General features: G+C 40.9%; 1 long non-coding RNA gene across 4 annotated transcripts in view; it reads right to left on the bottom strand.

Annotated features, from left to right (window-relative positions):
• LOC118820134 overlaps positions 1-24,131 on the bottom strand; it is a 104,553-nt gene that overhangs the window by 59,217 nt on the left and 21,205 nt on the right. For all 4 annotated transcript variants that reach the window (XR_005008233.1, XR_005008232.1, XR_005008235.1 and 1 more), the window contains exon 3: positions 14,370-14,502. This is a non-coding gene — a long non-coding RNA (uncharacterized LOC118820134). The remainder of the gene's footprint in view (positions 1-14,369; positions 14,503-24,131) is intronic.

Below are 24,131 nucleotides of genomic sequence, written 5' to 3'. Positions count from 1 at the left end.
GGGAGGTGTGAGGCTTGGCAACGGAGTGAGGTTCAGACAAGGCCTGCTTACACTGCATGACCTCAGCACATGAGCGTACATGTGTGCGTATGAGTTACTTTGTGAGTTTGTGTGTGTTTACTCTGCAAAGCCGAGCAGGGCTGCAGAGTGTATACACAGTTCACTGGTTGTTTGGGTTTCTAGGGAGTTAGAAGGAGTAATCGTTGCTTATCAAGGCAAATTACCATGCATCGACTTGAGCTGAAGGGTCTGCTGGGCCCATCTGACACAGAAAGAATCAAAGTGTGTATGGAAATGCCTCTGAAAATCGTCACTTTAAATACTATGTCCAACAATGATGACACTGCAGTCAGACTAGTCTCAGCCTCAGACACTCCATGCATATGTTTAGTAAACTGCACTGGATTTTGTCAGTTCCATTCTGACTGACTATGCATACATTCATATGAACGCACCAATGTCCAGCGGTTTTATCCAAAGGGTACTGCACTTTTGCAGGCTATCGCTCACTCTACACACCATGACAACAGTAAGCCTTTCAGAGCAAGATATAGTCGATGGCCTGGAAAAAAAGTTCATGGCATCACATTTTTAAAAGTTATTTCTGAGCTTTCTTGGAAGCATTCAGTTGAGCTTAAGTGAGATATCCTTGTGTGTCTGCTGACAATTTGTTTCCCACGGGTGTGTTTTTTTTGTAGCACCATTTTGAAAATTGCCTGCCCCTACATGTCACGCTTAAATAACAGTGGTGGGTAATTTTGCATGTCAGTCAACTGGCCCCTTCCTGTAAAAGTAGGTAGTTCTTGGCCATGTTAAGCAGTGAAACACACCAGATTCTCTGATGATAGGCAAGAATCTGGCTTGCGAGACCGACAGACAGACTGACAATGAAAACAAATAACAGAAAGGAGCAAGACCTGCTAAGATAAATGAGTTGCGACCACAATCTGCAGTACCTGCTAAAAGCAAAGTAGAGAAACAGAGTGACAGAAGACTCTGAACAGAATAGGTGAATAGAGGGACAGGCACGGGCACACATGGCCCTCACCACAGGACATCAGGCACTAATTTCACCCATGGCCGGCCCAGCAGACCAGATACAGAGTCAGACAGTGAGAGAGAGATTGAGAGAAAGAGACACACAAGGTGAGATACAAAACTAGACAGAGAGAGACAAAGACAGACAGACTGGCTAATATGAGCTCAACAATGTACATTTAGGACACAACACTGCAAAAGAGAGTTCAGACCATGCCTTCAAAATGTAGTGGTAGTATGAAGGAAGAGTGATTGAGCAACAGGGGAGAACTCTAAGAACATGGGCTGGAGCTCTGGGCAGTTTCTGCCTGTAGCTAGAAGCCCAGACCAATGTAGGACTGAAGAACAGGGAGGAGATGGGGTGGCGGAGGAGATTGCGAACTTTGTCAGGGTAACAAAAGGTGAGGATATAAATTTATAGGGCATTAGATTGGAAGAGAGTGGGGTTTCAGGTATGTTCCTCCAGTTATAACATAACTACATATGTCCACATATTAAAGAGGTGTGTGACATTTAGAGGGAAGATATGCACCTCACTTTCCCTAAAGGTAGGTTTCTTAATTTTACCATTCATGTTTGTGTTTTTATTAAACTGGCACCATGTTTCTGTTTTGTATTACCTTTTTCTCCATACACTGATTTATTCACACTGTTTCATTTACACACTCTATCAGCTGATTTTTACATTTGCCAGGTTCTGTTCAGAAAGTGTAGAAAGCTTTATTAGAAACCCCTGCACTGTAGCTCTATCTTGCTGGTGTAGGACTTCATGCTCTAGATTGAGGAAAATGAAAAGTCAGGTCAACTTGAAATGTTATACCAACCTTCTCTATAGCTTTTAAATGTTCTTAAACATCAAGTTGAGCTTAGTCAGAAAAACAGCTAATGTAGTTGTCTCCAAGCTGAAATTGCTTAAAGCCTTTGTTGGCTTTTTGCTCAGGTCCTCGCCCCAATTTAGTCATTGCCAGTTCCCTCCCATAGACTATGAATCCCTCAAAATTCACAAATTCCAAATGGGGGTGGGGGAGGGGTCTCCTCTTCTCAGACTAGAGGACAGAGGAGTCGCCACAATTTAAACTTATGGTGTTTTGCCTCCTGATGATCAGGCAGTTAGACAGTTGTGCCACTACATAGCTGTAAAGTTACACAAAGAACCAACAAAAAGATGTGGAGCTTTTTTATTTGCACAGGTAACTTTTCTTGATGTAAGCACAGACAATGCCCTCTGTCTGAGCAAGAGCTCTGAGCTCTAACACACCTCACTCAACACATGATTAGTTAATGAAGTGTGCTAGACAAGCAAAACACAAGGAACAAATAGGGACACATCCCTGCAATTGATGGGTTGCAGCCTAGAGAAGAAGGACCCTCATCTTGTCCTGCCTAGCAAAATTTCACATATACTCACTTTCTCCTTCCATATAAATCCTTACCATATAGTCCACTTTGCTGAGTTGTTAGAGATGTGTACCCCATCTGTTGCTGCTCACAATTTGTGTTAGCTGTTTTCTATTTCAGCAGTGACACTGCTGTGCCTAAAATCTCCAGCAACACCACTGTGCACTGTGTACACTCATACAAGACCCACACACACTACCATACTGATACCATGTCAGTGTCATTGCTATGCTGAGAATAACCCACCACCAAACAATGTCTGGTTAACAGTGGCCCAGAGGTCAGAAACTAATCAACGATCAATGGGGTAGAGGATGACTGACAAACTATTCATGGCAACAGATCGGCTACAGTCTATAATTTTATATATATATGTCCTAAAGTGGTCAGTGAGTTAAAGAGCAAGGTAGCAGTTTTTAGTGTATATTATTACTCCTCTATTATACAGCTCACTTAACAGGGTATTTGAGTGCACTGCTCCACCATCCAAGCAGACCACGACCGCTTTTGACTATGCTGATATCGGGCAGTGAGGGAAGGGGGGGACAGATTTACACTATGACTTATAAGGCAGATTTTCTATTGTTGCGTGTGTGCCCTGTTTTCTTTCTCTGCATTATGAAACTTAATATCGTACCAGTGTTGGCAAAAAAAGTTCGATTGCCTTCCAAGTCGTATATTTAGATAAATGCAATGCAGCGAGTGTGATTCTCAGCGGCTCTATGGAGACGGTGCTGGCTCACCAGCGCCCTCCCTGTGGGGTGACCTCGTCTGAACCTCTGCTGCTGGAACACTGACTCGCCTGCACCGCAAATGGAGTTCATTAGAGTCTAGTAACAATCTCCCACTGGAATCTCTCTCTCTCACACACACACACACACTTTATCATCTCTCTCCCTGTCACTTTTCCCCTGCCCTTCTCTCTCTCTGTCCCTCCCTTGTTCTTGGTTTAGTCTAGCTTTCTCTCAGTCTGTCTCACTCCCTCCCTCTCTCTCTCTCTCGCTCACTCTGTCTCTGTTAACCCATGTAACTCTCCATTTTTTCACTCTAAGAGCACCAGTCACCTCATAACCTAAAATGGGGAAATACTGTTTTTTTTTTTTTTCTTTTTCAAACACAACGTTACTTCAAATGTGGAAATCAGCAGAGGCAGGCAGAAGACAGAGTGCCCTGGACCAGGCTACGAGCGCCAGATGCCCGTCTGTGACCCTGTGCACCAGCTAGCCGGAAAACGGCCCTCTTGCTTAATATGCATTGGCTGTGGGAAGGCTATGAAAAATAGATTAGGTGTGCTGGATTAGCGAGGGAGACAGAAAGCAAACGAGAGAGGGAGGGAAGGAGGGACGGAAAGATAAAGAGACTGAGGAAGAGATAGAGCGAGAAAGAGGCAGAGGACAGAGCATGAGAGAGCAGCAAAAAGTTAATCATCTCATGGTGGGAGGCAGAGGAGCGGGACTTGTTCTTAATTATGCTCTCTGTATGAGTTGAGAGAGGGGGGGAGGTGCGAGCCACCGTTAGGAGGTTCTTTAGCCCTGCTAATGCCTGCACCTCCTCTGGGAACAACTCCTGACAGGTCCTGCTGCCGGCCGAGAGGAGGCCAAGTACATCCGGACGTGTAGGGACAGATAAAGCGGTAGGGTAGCGGTAGGGCAGACACAGAGAGAGGATGAGCAAGCGACCAAATTACACACTTTCTGCCTCATTAGGCTGCGTGCAGACAGCAGAGCATATTCCAGAAAAAATCTGCATGCACTCCGAGCTGAATTTGTTTTAATCGCAAATGTGAGCAAAACTGTCTTACAGCCCTGCGATCACTATCTGACTCAGTTTTACCGGCCCTCTTTTTTTATTGGCTACCTGGTGAAAAGTGACGAGTGGAGCTTTTACGCTGAAGTTAAACATCTTTCATCTTGCAGTGGAAAAATCTGTGATCCAACGCAGAAAAAACAGGCCAAGCAGACATTCAAGAACTAGCGCCAACTAAGGCTGACTTATGATCACCTTACATCAGCTCACAGTTGCCTCACATCTTCTGTAAAAACTGGCATTCAAACACACTGCAAAGATTACAGCTGCCGTCTGACATGCACAAAATGGCTCTCCATAGCAGGAAGTGGCAGCTGTGGACAATTAAAAATGAAAAGTGATAAAACTTTGCTACTAGCAAAAGAATAATCAGATTTTTCTGGTTAAAAATCAGATTATTCATACTCTTTGCTCTCTTTCATTTCTCTACTCATACACTGACTTGCTAGGCTGAAAAGCTAATCAGAGAACACTCTCATGGCCGACCACCAGCACAGATTCTACATGCCTAATTGGCAAAGATAGTGCTGACAAGGACTGTCTAGAGTAAAAGGTGCATGACACAAACATGCTACAGGCAGTAGTTCACCAGTGTTGTCCACTGAATCCTAACAACATCCAACAGCCAGGTTGGTGCATCAGGGCCTTTAGGTTTCAGATTAGGAAAGTTTAATTGAAGTTAATAGAAATTTAATTGAATGTCAGTTAAAGACAAGGAAAGCATCTCTAAAAGTATCTACAGTGCACCATCAAAATAAAGTATTACCAATAAAGTAACAGCAGAATAGACAGAAAACACCTAAATGGTCTTCTTTGCTTTGTAGATAAGAATGGTTCCAGGATCTACCAAAAAAAGCTGCAGTGAAGAGTTACCACTCAAGAGGACGACCATGAGCCACACTTTCACAACATCTGGCACCACGGTTGCACATTTGACTACAGACTATTGATAACAGGACACTCCCAATACACATGCAAATCTGCACCAACTGCTCGAGTACTGCAAATACTGTAGTATGGGCTCATAAACTCTTTAATTTGAGATAATTTCAGTGGGGTTAAGTTGGTAAAAACTGTTCTGTAGATCACTGTAGACCTGAAATGCAAACAAAACACTGCCACTCTCTGTCCTAGGAAACTAAAACTCCAGACTTATAATGAGAAAACTTATAAAGACAATAAAACTTTGTGGTGTACTATCCATTGGCTAAGACAATAGGATTAGGACCAGGATAAAGTTAGGTTTATTTTTGAAGGATGTTGTGCAATGTTTTAAGAGAATGATTCACAGTGATGTTGAGGTGGATAGAAGAGGGATTAGATCATTCTGACAATGGATTGTATCTTTAAAGTCAAGCTAATGCCATCTCCATTTCTTCCAGGTCTGAGATTCATCATTCAATGTGGAATTGCCAAACCGCCCAATTGTTTGGGTCTCCATAAAACAGATTGAATGATCTCAGGATATTTGTGTACTTCTATCAATGCATTTACACAGTAACCACCTTAGTAAGTACCTAACAGGGTTATCCTAATATGTTGTTTGACAGCAGCCAAGGCCACCATCCCCACAGAGAACCAAAGGCTATCTTTCTGGGGCTCACTGGTTGTTCATCAAAGTGCTAAAATCCTGTCCCACCCCTGAGATCAGTACCTTCGTCAAGGACCAGCTACATCCATGAGAGAAGTGGGCGATTCCCACTGACTACACACAGTCGGAGGAAAATAAATCCACCCCTGAGTTTCAGCTACTAAAGCGCCTCAGTCGTTTCAGGCAGGTGAGTGGAAATTGAGCACACTAATAACATGTCTTTGTCTTTGCCATGTGCTTTCACAGATAACCCCACTTCACAGAAGTCATTGGCTGTGGCTAGTAGACCCAAGTTAGAGTAAATGGAACTCCAGCACCCCTTTACATAGGACACACACCTAGCATCTCAAATTTCAACCAGAGTTACAATAAACAAGTCCCCTGGGGGCTTTCCCAGCAGGGCTTTTTTCCTTTGTGTTCATGTGATTGTGCTCTGGCCTTACAAGCTGTGTGTTTCACAGTTGATGTCTAAAGTGCTAGGCTTATAACATCTATACAGCCACTAGATGACTTTCAAGGTGTTCTGAAACCTTCCTCAGGGACTTTACACCACATGCCTCATCATGCTTAAAGTAATAATCTAAGCTCAATTCTGGGAAGCATGTGCTCAAATGCATCCTGTCTTTATGCAGCATATGATGACTTTGCAGAATCCCATCTGATTGACTCAGCATGGTGCCTAAATGGAACTGACCTCATAGGAACTGATATTACAGCCCATGATTCTTCTCTGTCCACAATCCAGGGGCTCAAGAAGCCCTGTTCACCTCTAGCCATGGTGATCAGTGTCTTTCAATCATCTTCCTTTGATCGATTTCATTACGTTGACCCTGTTTCGGCTATATTCTTTTTATGATCTCATACCATCAACCACAGCTCCTGTTTCAAAACACTTCTCTCTTATTGTATGTCTCAGCCATGGAAGGCAAGGATGGTGAAACCCCATATCGGATGACAAGAAAGGTTTGAAGTCAAACTGTGCCTAGAGACAGTCCATGTGTGCCTCCTCGAGTGCCATGCTTTCTAGCAACAATGTCAAATGAGCAACTGAGGGGAAGACCTGAATGAGGTGATGATGTCTGTGTGTGTGTGAGAGAGAGAGAACAAGTGGCCTGGCCATCACCTCAAGGCAGGGCATCTGCTGAACATTCCTGAAACTCAATCACTTAATGACTTGCGCCTCACGGAAGGGGCAAAGCCAGCGCGAAACACACACCATCTCGTCATATCATTTCCACGTGCGAGTGAGCGGACCGTCTCCTGGGGCCAGGCTCTGATAACTGCCATCGGAGCCGGCTTGCCCATTCGGTCGCATTGTGCTGGCCGGCCTGGGGCGGCTGCATCCCACTCCACTAAATGGGACTCTCATGTCCATGGCTCTGCTCAACATCTGTCAGGCAACCGGATCCAAATCAGTCCTACTCCAGTTACTGGGGAGTGGACTAGCGCCCTGCTGCTGCTCAGCCGGCATTGAGCTTGTCTCTCCACTGTTGCCTGACTGCCTGCCAGTCTTCAGGTAGGATTTCACCTGATATGAAAGTATCGATTCATATCTAAAAATCCTTCATGCTGACATGCTCTTCTGTCTGCTCGGTAATGGATGGAAATGCAAAGCAACAAATCTTTACGTACCACCCAAGATTTACAGCTTAGCAGAGCAAAATACATTAATAAACCAAAAACACAACAGCAAATTCAGAATCACAACTGCAAATTAGAGACACCACAGCAAATAAAAAAAACACATTTTATTTGTTGGATTTTTGAACTGCTGTTTTGTTTTTTGATTTGCTGAAAGCTGGCAACTCAAGTTTTGCAACTCAAGCGATGCTAAAAGGCTACACATTTCACTTACTCTTTGCCACATCCATTTTTGGATGACTTACACCGATCAGGCATAACATTATGACCACCTTGTTTCTACGCTCATTGTCCATTTTATCAGCTCCACTTACTATATAGGTGCACTTTGTAGTTCTACAATTACAGACTGTAGTCCATCTGTTTCTCTGCATACTTTGTTAGCCCCCTTTTACCCTGTTCTTGAGTGGTCAGGACCACCATGGACCCTCACAGAGCAGGTACTATTTGGGTGGTGGATCATTCTCAGCACTGCAGTAACACTGACGTGGTGGTGGTGTGTTAGTGTGTGTTGTGCTGGTACGAGTAGATCAGACACAGCAGTGCTCCATGGGGGTCCTGACCACTGAAGAACAGGTTAAAAGGGGGCTAACAAAGTATACAGAAAAATAGATGGACTACAGTCTGTAATTGTAGAACTACAAAGTACCCCTATATAGTAAGTGGAGCTGATAAAATGGACAATGAGCGTAGAAACAAGGAGATGGTCATAATGTTATGCCTGATTGGTGTATATCTACACTATGTACGTTTTGGAGATTTGGAGAAATTAGAAATGTGTAATTGCACACAACATGTGGAAGACCATTTTATAATATCAGTTCTATAACACCCGTTCCCTAAGTGGATGAATCTGATGAGTGTGTTGAAAGAACATTCAAAGAGAACTCAGTCAAAACTTGGTGAAGGATGGGTCTTCTGAGGATGTAAGTGGATTATTTATTATTGTCATCAAATCTTCATCAACATAATGTGAATTTTGCATTTGTGACATAAACATTGAGCTGGACCTTCATTTTGAGCCTGTGTGTGTGATTTCAATAAGTAAAGCTGTATGACATAGTTCAAAAAACCAATTTAATTTTACATTATTATTAATATTTTACAGTTTTACAGGAGACTCACAGCAGTGCATGGACAGCGTGTTTTGGTGTGTTTTTTTCCTACTGACTCAGTAATTTCACTTCTTTCAATTTTATCAAAAAATTTTGCATGGTGCAACTTTAAATATTACCTTGGATAACAAATTTGTTTAATTTCTACATTGAATAAAAAGACATGTTAATGTACATATTGTTCAGTGTTAGTTATTTTTGATCCATTTGGCTATCGGTGTGCTGAAAACATATTTTATTGGTTTACTGGTTATGAATAAATATCGTACAATACTGTTTGTACAGTTTCCAGTAAAAAACTCTCTGGTGAATTTGACACTAGGGTTAGGGTTAGGTTTAGGATTAGGTTTAGGTTTTGAGTTGAAGTTAAGTGTAGGTTTAGGGTTATATTTAACAATCGATTACATTCAACTAAAAGTTTAGTTTGAATGATGGTTAATGACAGGGTGAGTATCTACAGTGGACTCTCAAAGTAAAGGAATTTACTTTCAAAGATGGTACTACCATATGAAAGCTGGAATTGGTTTGTTAAGATAATATAAATTTCAGGAAATTGCACTAGCTTGAACTGTAAGCTCAGTTATCATTTCAGCATAAAATACCCCTTTGACTATGTCTGGTGGATGATGTCACTTACTGTATGACTCAGATTAAGATGAATGTGCTAGAGTTTCAGCTAATTAAGGCCTGGAAGAGAAGGAACAAAAATAACACTTCAAACCGAAATGTCTTCGCGTCAGTCCAGGCCTGAAAGACTGTCCTTTAACTCTGTCTCTGAGAGCTCAAGTGACTCCTCTGTCTGGGTAAATGCTTCTCTGTGATCCCACTACGTAGCCGCTCAGTCGGAGGCAGGGGGCCAAGCGTGCCAGATGCACTTCACTGCTCAGTTTAATTAAGCACTGAGAGAGAGTTAAGGTCATCTCTGAAGACCTGGAGGTGACTAGATCCCCCTCTCTCTTATTCAAAAAGTGACTTAATGATCTGCCAAACGAGGCACGTAGGAATTTGAGGGCTTAATTACCAGTAATCCGGGGTATTTGTAGACACAGCCAGGCTTGACACAAAGGTCTGAGTGGAGAGAAACTTTAGTAGTAAGAGCTGCAGCGTTTATCACAGAAGTTCTTATGCTGGTTCATACAAACAGTGATGGGTATGTAACAGGATTCCCTGGCTGGGTAGGTCAAATGAAGATGACATAAAGAAGTAAACGTCAAACATAACAAACGACTTAATGAATCTCAGCAATTCGAGTGGCTTTATAGTTGTGCTTGATTAGTGCTCTTCCTCCTGGTATATCCTTCATTTCATCCTATTTCAAGGGCCATTTATGATCTAGATACCAGATAAGATTGAAGTATTAATTCTGTCCTCAGCAAGGCATCATTACTTCCCCAACCTCTCATATGTCACATGGTAATGAAAAAAAGGCGTTGGTTGTGACTGAGTTAATTACTATGACGGACATTTTTTTACGATTTTATGGAGGCAAGAGCAGTATGCCTCATCAGCACTTTGCAATCTGTGCACCACCACACAACTCTTTCATTCCAACCACGTTTTAACTAGCGTGTGTGTGTGTGCATGTGTGTGTGTGTGTGTGTGTGTGTGTATCACCAGGCACATCATAGCAGTAAGATACATGACTCACCCATCCACATGCTGTGGGAGAAAGAAAGAGGCCGTCCGAGTGCTTGTTGTCATTCTCTCTCCCTTCCTCTCATCTCTCTCCATGCCTCACATAAGCATAGCGCATTAGAGGGAAAGCTTCAAAGTTTCCCTGCATAAGCAATATCATCCCTCCTCTCTGTGTAGTGGGTGAACTTTCAAAGCCAGCCACAAATCTGCCTCAGATACTGACAAGTCCCTGACATGAAGCAAAAGAACAGGGAGTATTTCTGACACTAGCAGCAGAGGGAGATCATGCACACCAACAGTCTGCTGATACATGTCCTGAGCTGCCAACCACTTTGTGCTTTTTATGTCTGATTGAAATGCCTTGGTATGAGGAAATATCTGCTGAAAGGACTTGGCATCATATGCGTATTGGTATCTGGCCTTGTACGCACTTATGCTGGTCTGGAGTCACAGAATGCAGATAACAAGCCCACTAATAATAATAACCCCACTATAAAGCTTAGTTTGGACCGGAATGCAGGCAGAGAATTTCCTGCCTGAGTCTGACTCAACCTGAGCCGTCATCAAGTTCTGAGCCCGAAATTGACACACAATGGTGGACATGTACTGGGATTCCCTTGCGGCGTAGGTCAAATGAGGGCGACCTTTATGCTAAATTCTGTCAACAATATGAGTGTGGCCACAAGGTTTGACATTAACTTTTTCCCTGTCATTCATGTGGACTGAACCCAACCGAAGATGACATGAGCAGTCAGGTCCCATCAGGTTGGGACAAATATTTCAAGCTCTACTCCACTATTTGGTGCACTTCAGAATGGGTTCTCCACTGAGGAGTCTTGGAGAGAATTTTCTGCCACTGTCCTGTTTACGCATTAGGGCCAGCATTTCTGGAAAGCTGATTAGGAACAGTGTAATAACCTCCACTGAGTTGTTTGTTAGTGAGGGTAAAACAAATAGCTTACACTGTTTTCTTGATGAGAGCTTGAATTGCAGCCTCCTCAATTCCGTGTGTCCATCTGCCACTAATACTTCCTTCCATTTGATCTGAGGTGCCATGAAAACCTGTCTACAAACACATGAGTGATCCACAGGTGCTGTGCTGTTTTTCTCTCTGTTTGCTCTCTGTTCATCCGAACCGGCTATCCGCGATGATATGAATGAAGATATATCTGTACATCCCTCTTGGGAAATCTTAGCTTATTGTCTGCTGAGATTGGATAGGCTTATAGGGTTCAAGTAAGGACAGGCAGTGTAGATCTGTTAGCTGAAAGCATCACGTTAAGGTGAAATTCAACACGAAAACACTGACACAGACGAAGGTGGCCCTTAAGCTATAGGGCTACATAGCTAGCAGTGATCAATATGATCATGAGCAATATGAAAGCCTATATGAAATCAATATGATAGCTATATAAAAGGCCTTGACCATAGACTTTAAGAGCATGTTTCATAGTACTTTGCTTTGGGTCCCTACACTAAAAAATGTACATCTGAAAGGGGAAATCCACCAATTTTACAAAAAGTCTCTATTCAGTTTAGTCAATGGGATGTCAACAAAGTCATTCAGAGTGGTTTTATGTGAAATGGTTTGTTGCAGGGAAAATTATTCAGATTCAGATTTCTTTACAGTGGTGGCAATAAGAACCAGGGTTTGTAATGTCAACAACACAAATATAACAATTTTATTTACAATCCAAAACAACCAGTGAACCTACACACATCTTCTGAGTGTTCATATATATCATTGATAACGATAAAATAGTGGAAAATTAGTTTTAGTCAGGGACTATTGTACCCTACGATGCCTTGCATGTACGTCTCTCATATATGGCTTAAAAAAACTGAGTTAAGCCAAAATCTTTTCTCAAAACTACTGAAACACAATGTCTCAGGCATCAGACAGCATATTCATTACCATTTTGTATAATAGTTTTTTGTGAGGGAGCTTCTAGAGGTATTAAACTCTTCAGACATCTGGTTCCTATCACCACCACTGGAAATATTTCTGACTTTAAAACCACTTTAAATGACTTTGTTTACATCTTATATGTAACATGTACTTATACACAAAATTTGAAAAAAAATTGGTGAAATTTTAATGTCCGCTTGAAAGAATGATCAACATAAGGGCAAAAGAATGAACACATCCAAAGTGATATTTGCTATAGACTGGAGTGATGCAAGAGTATGTAACTGTTATAAAAATATATACAATTATAGCATCTCTCAGTGCTAATGCCATTCTGTTTCTCCAAAAAAGTAGAGTTTTGCGATCATGTGTTTTTGGTCAGAGAGTCCTAGCACAGCAGACCCCCCAGAAGAATCTGGAGTTCAGCCTAATAGAGCAAACCACAGGACCTGACGGACAAGGACACACGGGTGGATGCAGACCAAGTAAGTGCTAATGGAGGCCAAGCTTAGATGATCTGCAGATATAACGAACCCAATGGCGTTAGGAAGTTGTCTGGAATTGTCATTAAAAAGAAATACTGCATTCAAATCTCCCTGAGACATGTTTCTGGCATGATAGCACTGCTGTTGGCATATACAGTTATAAACATGATTGTGTGGCTAGATTATGATCTCCAGGAATGAAATGAATCTTGTTTTGCATTTCCTACTGCACTTACACTTACATCCCTATATGCTCAGGCAGAGCGCACTCTCCTGTTAATAGAGTAGAGCTAAAACAGCACAATTTCCCTGATGTTTTCTTGGTTTTATTGCTCATTTACAATCGGGACATGTCAATGAAGTGAGGGATGACTTGTTTCTGAAAATGCCAATGTCCTCGCACTAGCTCGTAACAAGGCAATTGTTGATCTTAATGGGACATAAATGATGCCACTAACGCAGTAATGGAAAGATATGGCACGTGCAGCGGGAAACGTCCCTTTGAGACAGACGCCCACCGGAATCCATCCCGACCTGCTCCTGCATCCATACCGACCGGCACATCTCTCTAAAGAGAAGGCACAAACGCGTAAGACTGCCAGATCTCCACAATCAGCACTAATAGGTCTGCTAGTGAATGGTGCAAGTGCGTTGGCGGAAGCTTTCAGCCCCAGCAAAGTCCTTCTATGAGCCAGAGCCTGCTCTTAAATTACTCGCCTCAGCTCTAGCGGGAGTTTAATAGCTACCTGTGGCTCGAATTCCAATCTCCATGGGGTGGCCTGACGGAATGGGAATAACCTCTACTTACTAACACTGCTCACACACTAATGTGTTTCCTTGTCTTGGTTTTGTGAGGTGATTTCATGTCCTATATTAGTGTATTAGTATCTAAATGCTGCTGTGCTCCTATCCTTAACCTCACCAACCCAAAATAACCCATAAATAATTTTGGTCTCCGTAACCATTTCTCAGAAGATATGCATTTTTTAAGAGAAGAGAGGGCATTTTTCTTCATGGACAGCAGCCAAATGCATCCACAAAATCCTGATGTTGTGGAGACGATTCATCTTGGTCATCTCAGGAACATCTAGTCCCCGTAAAGTAATAAATACACACACATTCCACCTTAGTAGAGAGGGATAGAAAGCAAGCAAAAGAGACAGACAGAGGAGAAGAAATGAAATTCCTGGTAATATAGTGCTCTAGTGAGATTTCTCAGGATCACCATTGGTTACAGATGAGCCTGATTGGCAGTTGCACCATCACATGTAAATTTCATAATTTATATGTTGGGGAAAGGCAGATGGGAATTGATGCAGCAACACAGAATGAAGGGCGGAATAAACCACCAGACACAAAAAAATTAAATTGCAACACATACCCCCACCACCATCCACCCAGACCAACACGCACACACACATATTAGTGAGAGCTTCATTTTTTATTTTAAATTAATACATTTACTATTCTTAAACCTGCACATTTAATGTGCTGCTCCTCAATTAATTCCTAGCAGTCAATTATGTACAAACAATTTCTTCATAAGATTATTAAATACAGATGTATGTATTCAGGGCCTTGGGTTTCAAGGTATTGTTGAAGGCAAAAAAAATCACTATTTACATAATACCATGCAAGCAAAAGTCCTCTCCATCCTACCAAGGTGACACAGCCAGAGGCGATTGCCAGAAGTCAGTGGGTGGTCCCCCTCCAGCTAGAATCGAAATTAAATTGTTCTTACAAACCCTAACCTTGCTCTGCATTCTCCGTGCGTCACATTTCCATAGCAGCAAACTGTCGTCGTCTCCATAAATCTGCGTGTTCGCTGAGGCTGCCTACAGCTTGAGACACCCGGCCTGGAGTTAATCACCTTCATTACCATAGCTGGAGAGAGGGAAGGAGAGGGAGAGAGAAGTTAGTGAGAGAAAGAGAGATCGAGCTGGTCCATTTCCTTTGACCAGTCCTGAGCGGCCCATAATCGCTGTACTGTGCTGATATGAATCGGAGTTAGTGTGCCAGAAAGCCATAAACTCCTCCAGAGCAGTTAGGACCCCCCACCATAAACCAGACATGAGCTCACAACATGTGACAGAACCTCAAGTCTGATGTCCAGAGACGACCGGCTAAAAAATAGCCTCAAAAGAATAACTTAGCAAAAATCAAATGTATCTTTATATTTATTTATTTTTTTATCCTTAGTCTAAATTAGTTAATCAGCCAAGACAGGTTTTAATTTTGCACCAGAGATGCAAAGCTAATGTAGCTAACAAGTAACGGAAGTTTATACTACACTAATAAGCACCATGCAAACTGCATGCCAAGTCATCACACACAGCTAAAACTGCGTCAAGTTCTTAAGTAATCCCAAAAAAGACTTGATTATGTGGTTTTTTTACACTTCTTACACTGTATTACATACTGTTAAAAAAATGGACTAAGGCACATCAAATAATTGTTTTTTTATGCATAACAGTATGTCATACAGTGTCAGAAACCACATAAGCAAGCAAGTTTGAGGTTAGTAGTTATGCAGTTTACACTGTGCTAATTGGTGCAGTATAAGCTTTCATTACTCGTTAGCTCCTTTAACCTCGTAGCTCCAACTTTCGCGTAAAACTAAAGAAGCAAACTTGAGACAAACATGTCATGGGGAAATTGTGCTAATTGGATTTTTTGCCCAGCTGTTCCTTTAAGCCTGTGAGTCCTGAGACTATCCCACCTCCAGGCTTAGGGGCAGATCTGGTCTGACTGCATGTGAGCGCTGGGTGGGCCTGACACTAAATGACTGGTGAGGGTGGTCTGCAGAAGCAGGGCAGGGAGCAGTTAGTGGCAACATCCTGCCAGTGGAGAAATAAATAAAAGAGGAGAAAAGCACCAGCCGCACACAGAGCCTTCGCAAAATCCACACAAATGTGCTGCTGAGCTTACTGAAGCTGCTCTGCTGATCCACTGCATTTCCTGATGTACACACGGCAGAGAAGTAGGAAATCTATTACTGATTGCAATGAGGAGCAGGGAACAGACTCTAAACAGACAAATATTAAACATCTGCTTGCACTTCAGCTAACGGCACTAGCCTAGTCACACTGGCACTTATTTAAGTTGTGTACAGTCAATCTGATCATAAAATAAACACACACAAATCTTACAGACAGCTTAGTTATTCATCAATTTCATCTTTGAAATTTTATCATCATAATATAAACACTATAAAGATTGGTCAGTAGGGGGAGCAGTGCACTTACTGCTCAACCTCAAACTCCGCCTATGAGTACAGCCAATGCTGCGCTTCTACTGGCTCCATACCGAAACATCTGCATGAATTAGGGCGTGCTTTATGTAAATGATATGTAAGTACAAGTAGGCTGGCACTTGATTTCACACACTGAAGCTCAAATCTCTGTTTCTTTCTACATTCTTACAAATGTTTCATGAATCTGACGCAGAATAGCTTATGCGTCACATTTGTGCTCGTTTTTATGCAACTTTGATCAATAAAGGCTATTGTAACTTATTTCACTTCATAGCTTTAACTTAAAAATGGCAGGTTTGTGAAACGTCAGATGATACTAAACGTGATGAATTCACTACATGAAGTTGAAAGTTTAATTCCATTAAATACATACGAGTTAAGTGTAAAAGTGTAAAAAGCAGGTGTGGACGAAGTACAGTTGTTCTGTACTAGAGCATAAGTAGTTCTTGGTAAACTTATAGTATAAACTTAAGTATAAAAGTACTTGGTTGTGAATGTACTTTGTATCAAAAGTATGTTGAGTTATCATAGACATTATACAATATTATTTTCATGAATGAGGAGACAATTTTGAAATTTTTAGTTAGTTGCTTGTGTCTATACAATCATACAGATCTACCTAATCCTCAAAAAACCTATAACACATCTACAATACCTCTACAAGCACTTATTTTTAATGCTATATTCACAAGCACGTACTTTAGTACATTTACTCAAGTACAAGTGTAAATAGAATACCCATAAATAAGTAAAAGTATGGGTAATCTCTATATTTCTACTGAGTAAGGGTACAAAAGTATGTGATTGTAAATATACTTAATGCTCAAAATATATATATAACATCTACAATAACATAACATCTGCGATACCTCAAACTACTTTTGCTTTTGATACTTAAGCATATCCACAAGAATGTACTTTTATACCTTTACTCAAGTAGAAATATAGATAGAATACCCATACTTAAATACGTAATATGTGTTCTTCAACATATACTTAAGTATAAAGTATTGTGCTTCGTCCACCCCTGTTAAAATGAGCTTGAGCTTCATGTTTATCTGCAAAGCTTCCTATGTGCTATAGCTGTGCTTTGTACTCTCTGCCGTGCAGCACTGCTCATTCGGTGTGTGGTAGCCTTTAGACAGCTGTAGTAGTTTTTCTATGTTTCTTTCATTGCACTAAACAGATTAGAAACTTTGATCAAAACATAATATGCAGGCTCTTCACTGGTGGAGTACAAAGTTCGGACAACTCATGATGCTTAAAATGAGGACATATGATATTGGAGAGAAGCTAATTTGCTTCTAAAATATTTTTTTTAAGCTTTCATGACTACTCAAAAATGCAAAATACAAAAAGTACACTTACAAGAGAAAACAATCAGACAAAAGTATGTTTTGAGTGAACAAGTTATTTTCTAAGTATAGCGAAAACACTGAAATTTCTGTTCATGGTAATAGTTTCATGCATCGTATGAAAAACACTGGAGTATTCCTTTAATGTGCAAGTCCATTCAGAGTACACATGGCACATACACATCAAATCACATCACACACAGTAGCAATACCACCTTACCAAACATAAGGACACACACATGTAATCCAGAAAAAAATGCACACACTCACACAATCATATACATGCACAGAAGTGCTACAACACCCACCCACCCCGACACACTCCCACACACACTCTCACACACTTTAGGACATGGTGGTGAGCAGATTAGAAGCAGCTGGCTTGGGTTCAGCAGACACATTAATGAAGGCTTTTGAAGGCCACATGGCTCAGACGCTCATTGCAGGCCGCCCAGTAATAGCGCTTGAACAGCACACAGCACTCGCGATGATTATGAGGGTGATAAGGATGACGATAGCACCGGCAGGATGAAGGTGTCAGGTCAGGTTTGCTTCACGAGACATGGCAATGTGGTCAGCTTACCCTGTTTCAAAGCTGTGTTTGAAAATGTATGTAGTAACATTTGATAGGCTGTATATTTTAGCCTAGTCTCGGAATGAAAAATAGCCAGAATATGTTTAAATACGGAAATATCCAAGCTTAAACATTTGAACAACGTACCAACTGTGGGAGTGCATGTCTAGTTGCCCACCCACTTTGGCTGTATAGGAAAGCTGCTGTATTCACTTTCCACTTCATCCTCAAGCAAGTGAAAATAAACACAGCACCATTTAAAATTCTTAAAATGCTCTTCTATGAATCTTCTATTCATAGAAGAGCTTTTCTTTATTTTTGATTTTTTCCATTTGTTATTTTGACAATTTTCTATTATTTAGAATAACAGTGAAGACATCAAACCTGAAATGACTCATATAGAGTTAGCAAAACCAGAAATATTGGCCTTTTACCAAATATAGTTATTTAGACCCACTCTATTTCACTACCCAGCTGATTGGCTCAAATGCATTAACGAGGGCAGACATTCCACTAATTAACTTTTAACGAGGTGTGCATAGTAATTAGGATGATATAATGATTGTGCTCAGCATTTTACAATCCAAAAGAACTTAATGAATATTAAAGAATATTTTTAAAACAACAAATAATTTAGGAAAGAAATTCCTACATATGCATCAAATTCACAATTTACACCTGTCCTCAAAACAATGATAAGCCTTTAGGATTATCAAAAACAAACATTCAATCAGGTCTGTCCAAAATTTTGACCAGTACTGTACATCAGAACGATTGAACTGTCAGCAGGACTTTTACCCAGATTAACTCATGGTAACACCACAAGTGCTCTGGAACTGTGCGCACATTGAGCTTGTAGAGGGGCCTCAGATCTACTTCTCTCAGCCCTAACCAAGCACTCTTCACTGGAGAGCTATGAGACAAATACTGCCTTTATTCAAAGTGACCAGAACTGTGACCACAAAATAAAAAATAATCAAATAAAAACATCTCAGACAAAATCCCACAGCCTTCACCAACCGTGTTTAAACAAATATCAAACAGTGTCAGTGTGCCAAGAGAACAGCATGTGTCTCCGTTTGACTAGAGGATGCAGCGCTGATGGGGAAAAAAGGAGCAATTCGATTAAAAGTCCCCCATTAAATCAAGACTAAACATTCCCCAAACGCTTTCGCCTTCCTCTCAAATGGCAAACCGCTCGACCAGACCTTTTATTTGGGGGCGAAAGCCGTGTGCTTTTGAAGTCTGTGACCAAGAAAAACAGCCTCTCCAAGGCCCCTCACGCAGAATGACCGATGGGCCACCCAGGAAGACATGGAAACTCCAGCACTTCCTTTTAAGCCAAGACTGGATTATAGACTTGGTGTGTGTGTGCATGTGTATGGAGGGGTGGTCCGCTCAGCTGTGTCTAATTAAAACAGAGCTCATGCCTTGTACCTCCCAGTGAAAAGCCCAGGCTCTCACCAAAACCAGCCTTTAACAACACTCTCTGCTCACTGGTGTCCGGGGTTTATGGGGAACAGGATGCTCTAGGCTGAGGAGTATAGAATGCAGTCCATGGCAAAGTGTGGTGACATTGGATTAAAATCCTTCTGAAAATGTTTGAACCACGTCTAAATCCTAAAGAAGTCAAGTCAAAAGATAAAGTTGCTTTAAGGAGTATAAATCTAGAGACATGGGTGACATTTTAGACTTATGTCAGGGGCAGCAAGCCCTCTCAGTCAACTATATAGTAAGAATAAAACCTATTATTAGCAAATAACCTGTATTTCATAAAGTATAAACAATGTCCTATCTTAGTGAAGTGCAAGATGGTGCCCTCCAGGCACGGCATTAAATGCACAGTGAATGGCCAGTTCAGTATTTAGCACTAGAATGTCAGACAGTCTCTTTTAAATCCTGACTCATAGTGTTTCTCATCTAAGTTTTCAATTGACGAAAGCAAGAAAAGTCCCTTTTGCACAAAGTGCTGCTCCCACGCCTTTCTAAGTCTTGGCCACGCATTAGGATCTCATCCCCAAGCGTTACTAAGTCGTGACCACACATTATTTTAATTTATACGGGATGTCACCAGCGAGGCTCCGTACAACCGTGTGCTTCCAGAGTTTTGAAAGTCGCTATCTGTTCCCATTACTAGCAGAATAGAGACTGTGCTACTAGCTAGGCTCTAGACCACGGCATAATTTAAACTTGCTGACTGCAGTGCTTTTGATAGTAATCGCATGAAAACCCATTGCATCAGAATGCAGGCTGCCCCACAGTGTAAGGGAGATCCGTCTCTATACATAGTAGATAGTTTTGACAAATGTCAATATTCCATAATTAAAGTGAGCTGACAAACATATTAGCAAGGGGAAAAGTCCCCCCAAAATTTCACCCATGGTTAGAGATATTGTAAAATTATCTTTAAAGCTCAACTGGTACAAAGGTCATGGGTTCAGTTCCCAGGGAGTAAATATACAGATTATAAAAAACATATATTTTCCATTTCCACAAGCCTTCAAAGCTAAATCCGTGAATCTACTAAATACGTAAATGTAACTCTCAACTTTTTATCTCTCACCTATAGGCCCTCTGCAATACGTTTCCAACCCTGCAGTTTAGGAGGAAGCTCAACCACTCAACATGCTTGCTTTTAAACCAAAGCCTGCTTCCTTCTATTTGACCCCCCATACACTCACACACCCACACAAACCCTTGAAATACAGCCTTCGGATGGACAGAGCGATACAAAGCTCCGCTCTCGGTCTGGACGCAGTCCGACCTCAGTTTGAGCAGTAGCCAATAAGCATGGCTGTCCAAAGCCAAGGCGCCCATACGAGGGTTTGGCTCAACTCAGCTTCTCACTTCACTCGCAAAGTGGATGGGATACAGGTCTTGATCTTTAGGAGCGAACCATAGGGAGGACTTGCCCCAAACTGACCCAAGAGCATCATATATCTCTCTTTCTTTAATAGGTCTCTTTGCCACTCGGTAAATGCCCCCTCTTTCTCTAGACACTGTACAATCATTACATGCAGTAAGGAGGCTGTGGATGGGGAAGATGCATGCTGAGCATTGCTCAGGACACTGGTGAGCTTTTGGCCCAGAACCACCAGCACTGGCGAAGGCTAGAGGGAGTGACCTTCCAGAAAGCACACTGGCCTGCCAGGCCCGGATTTATGCTGTAGGAAAAAAAGAAAAAAACTTGGCTGTTACAGATACTGACACAGCGACACCAAGGTAACACCTCCAGCCCAGACAGGACGAATCCTTCTGCACATGATGACACAGAAGTTCTGACATACTAAGGGCTAGTTCACACACACACTACTCATTACTGTCTTTGTGGGTGTTTCATGTTCTTCAGTGTGAGTGTATGTTAACGCTGCTGTGCTATATTTTTAATCCTTTTGTAATAAAATCTATTTTTTTCTATTTTAAGGCTGAATGAAAATCGAGTCTGACCTGTTTAGGTAAGGTTGGGGAGTTTTTACTCATAATTAGATGATTTTACGGATAGGTTTACATATAGAATTTACAGCAGTGAATTTTTTTTTCCCACGACAGACAATAATACACACAAAATGTATTGTTTAAATGCATCACGCATAATTAATATTGTTCTCTTAGTGGCATAAGTAATGCAAGTAACAAAATTCTTATTAACCCCTTACATGGCAAGGGTCAGCTGACAGGTCCAAAGTTTTATTACACACTTCTATAACCTAAGAATAGCTCAGCTAGTTTGCACTGTGTCCCAGTAGTCACTGAATAATCAGCCTGAATATGTAATAAGACTGATTTCAAGGTATTAACCAATAACATTCCAGGTTTATTTCATACAATAGCTTATTATTCAGTAACTACAGGGACTTCAGTGCAAACTATTAGTTTTATTCTTAGGGTTTAGAAGTGCGTAATACAAATTTGGCTTGTTAAAGGGTTAAGTAAGTACCTGTAATGTGATAACAAAACATTAAACTCTAATGCATTACACTAGCTACTTTGTTACAGGACAACATAATCACATTACTGTAACATGTTACTTTGTATGATATTACCCCCAACATTGGTCCAGATAGCATTAAAATGTTAATGTTTTCCATAATTCTGGGGACATTTGGTCCCCACAAAGAGCTAAACACACACACACACAGATGCACCCACACACAGCCCAGAAACCCTTTAATAATGATCTTCCAACCACCTTCATAATCCCTACATAAAAAAGGAGCATATAATAATTACTACAGCCAGATCTCACAGCTACATCTACGCAAGAGCTCAACATGAGCACGACAACACTTGATCCTCCAGCACTGTCCATTTGTGGTGAGAGATAAAACACATTAAAGGCCTGAATCTAAGGCTCCAGTTACTCTGCCCTGCTTGCTGTCCAGGTTTTGTACTGGGTCAGGCTTGGTCACAGCTGTCATGTTTTGATACATGTCATTTTTATCCACTAATGAAATCATTGAGAGCTGCTTCTCACTCACTGACTATATCCATCTCCAATTCCAAATAGGAAAAGAACAATAAAAACGCCCCCTTCATTCCAACTTCCTACTAAGAAAGTTGGGAAGGTGTCCTCAACTAGGAATTCAGCATTAGATCATTAATCAAAATCATGTCAGCAGTAAATAAGTGCAATGTCTTTACTACTAAATGAGATTATAGTAGTATTTGCTCTACACACAGTAAATCCAAAGTAAATCCATAATTGACCATTTTGACAATAAAGTGTTCTTTTTGATAAGATAAATACATCACGAACATTGGAGTTATCACATTCTTATCATTAGTGTTATCTGAATGTTATCTGAATTGTTGAACAATAACAAAGGAGCCATCTATGTTTTAATTTCACTCTGTAGCATGAACGTGTGGAGGCTGAAAATGATGTAATTCTGAGCTCTGACTTCTCACTTCAGTTAAGCTGAACGCAGCCTTAGCTACAGGTAACACTAATTTCCCACAGAGCAAAATAACTACTTGACATGCAGAAACAAAGGTGGCTTGGCACCTGTTTTCTAGCTCTTTTCAGTCCTGAAAAGCACTGGACACTTTCGTTTCCATCATAATGTAGCACAGTGTTCCACACACTTCAGTGTTCCACACACGCAGATTTTGCTGTTTATAAAATAAGAAATGCTTTCAAGTAATTTATCAACTATATTTCTGTTGTTGTCTTTCATCCTTCTTTTCAGCAAAACTGTTGGCAAGACTACATATGCTTGCATTTTAAATTGCAACGTGTTTAATGATCCGTTAGCTACACTGTCAGTTAAGTTAACATTGGCTCCACACCACCCTCTCACTTTTGGTCAAACATCTGCTCTCTCTGCCGTTGTTTTCATAAAATATATTTAAACTCCACCTTATTTTCCACTACTGAATCAAGCTACCACTTCACTTCCTGTTTATTTATTGCCTCTCAGTTTGTCAGCTACCAGTGCACATGTAAAATAACTGACAGGCACTGAGGACCACCTCTTTGCAGAGAAGTTTCCTTACTGGTTAATACAACCAGACCATCACACACTGTGGAGTGTTCTTAAACAGTTATACTGTGATATACTGAGCTGATATATTAAATATTGTGTTTATTTTTCAAAATCTACAAAAAATTAAGAAATGTGGCAAAAGTACTACTGGGGACTTTCTGTACCCCAACTTTTATACTCTACACTCATTAGCACTCCACCTTTTCAGGTGTTTAAACCACTTTTGGGGGACAAAAATGTAAAATATGTACTTTATACACTACTTTGAAAAAGATAACTGTCAAATCGTTATTTATGCAAAGCCTGCTCTTTGATGAAAATATACCTAAAGCATTAACAAAAAGTAATTCTATGTTAAAGGGGCCATAATCCTACTTTTATTTTGTACCTAATTTTTTCCATGAGGCCCTCTTACAATATTTGTACTAAAAACAGTCATAATTCATTTTATATCACCATTTTCCAACCTCTTTTTTGTCCTTAGGAATAAACAGGCAGTTTTTTGTGTATGTGTGCTTTTTTGTTACTGTTCTTTTAAGGCCTATTTGTAGATGTCTTTAAGATGTATGTAAATGAGTTCTGTTCTGATTGGCTGCCCTGTATTGTGACTCATTAAAAAAGTAGAAACACTCCTTTTAACTTCAATAAGAATGGGCGGGGTTAAACTGCTATAGGCTGAATGGGCAGGTATTTAGAAATATGTTGGGTTTTGTGATATCAATAAAAAACAGCTCAGTTTCCATATATGGACTGTATGGACTGAGTGAACAGTACATTTTGAAATTTGTTTACATACAATGTTTACATACTACATCAAAATCTTCTGTTGGAAATTTAGTTTTCCA

Source organism: Colossoma macropomum, unplaced genomic scaffold (assembly GCF_904425465.1).
Source record: "Colossoma macropomum unplaced genomic scaffold, Colossoma_macropomum, whole genome shotgun sequence".
Classification (NCBI taxonomy): domain Eukaryota; kingdom Metazoa; phylum Chordata; class Actinopteri; order Characiformes; family Serrasalmidae; genus Colossoma; species Colossoma macropomum.
Note: the sequence above shows the minus strand (reverse complement) of the source record. Positions and strands in the feature narration are given on the sequence as shown.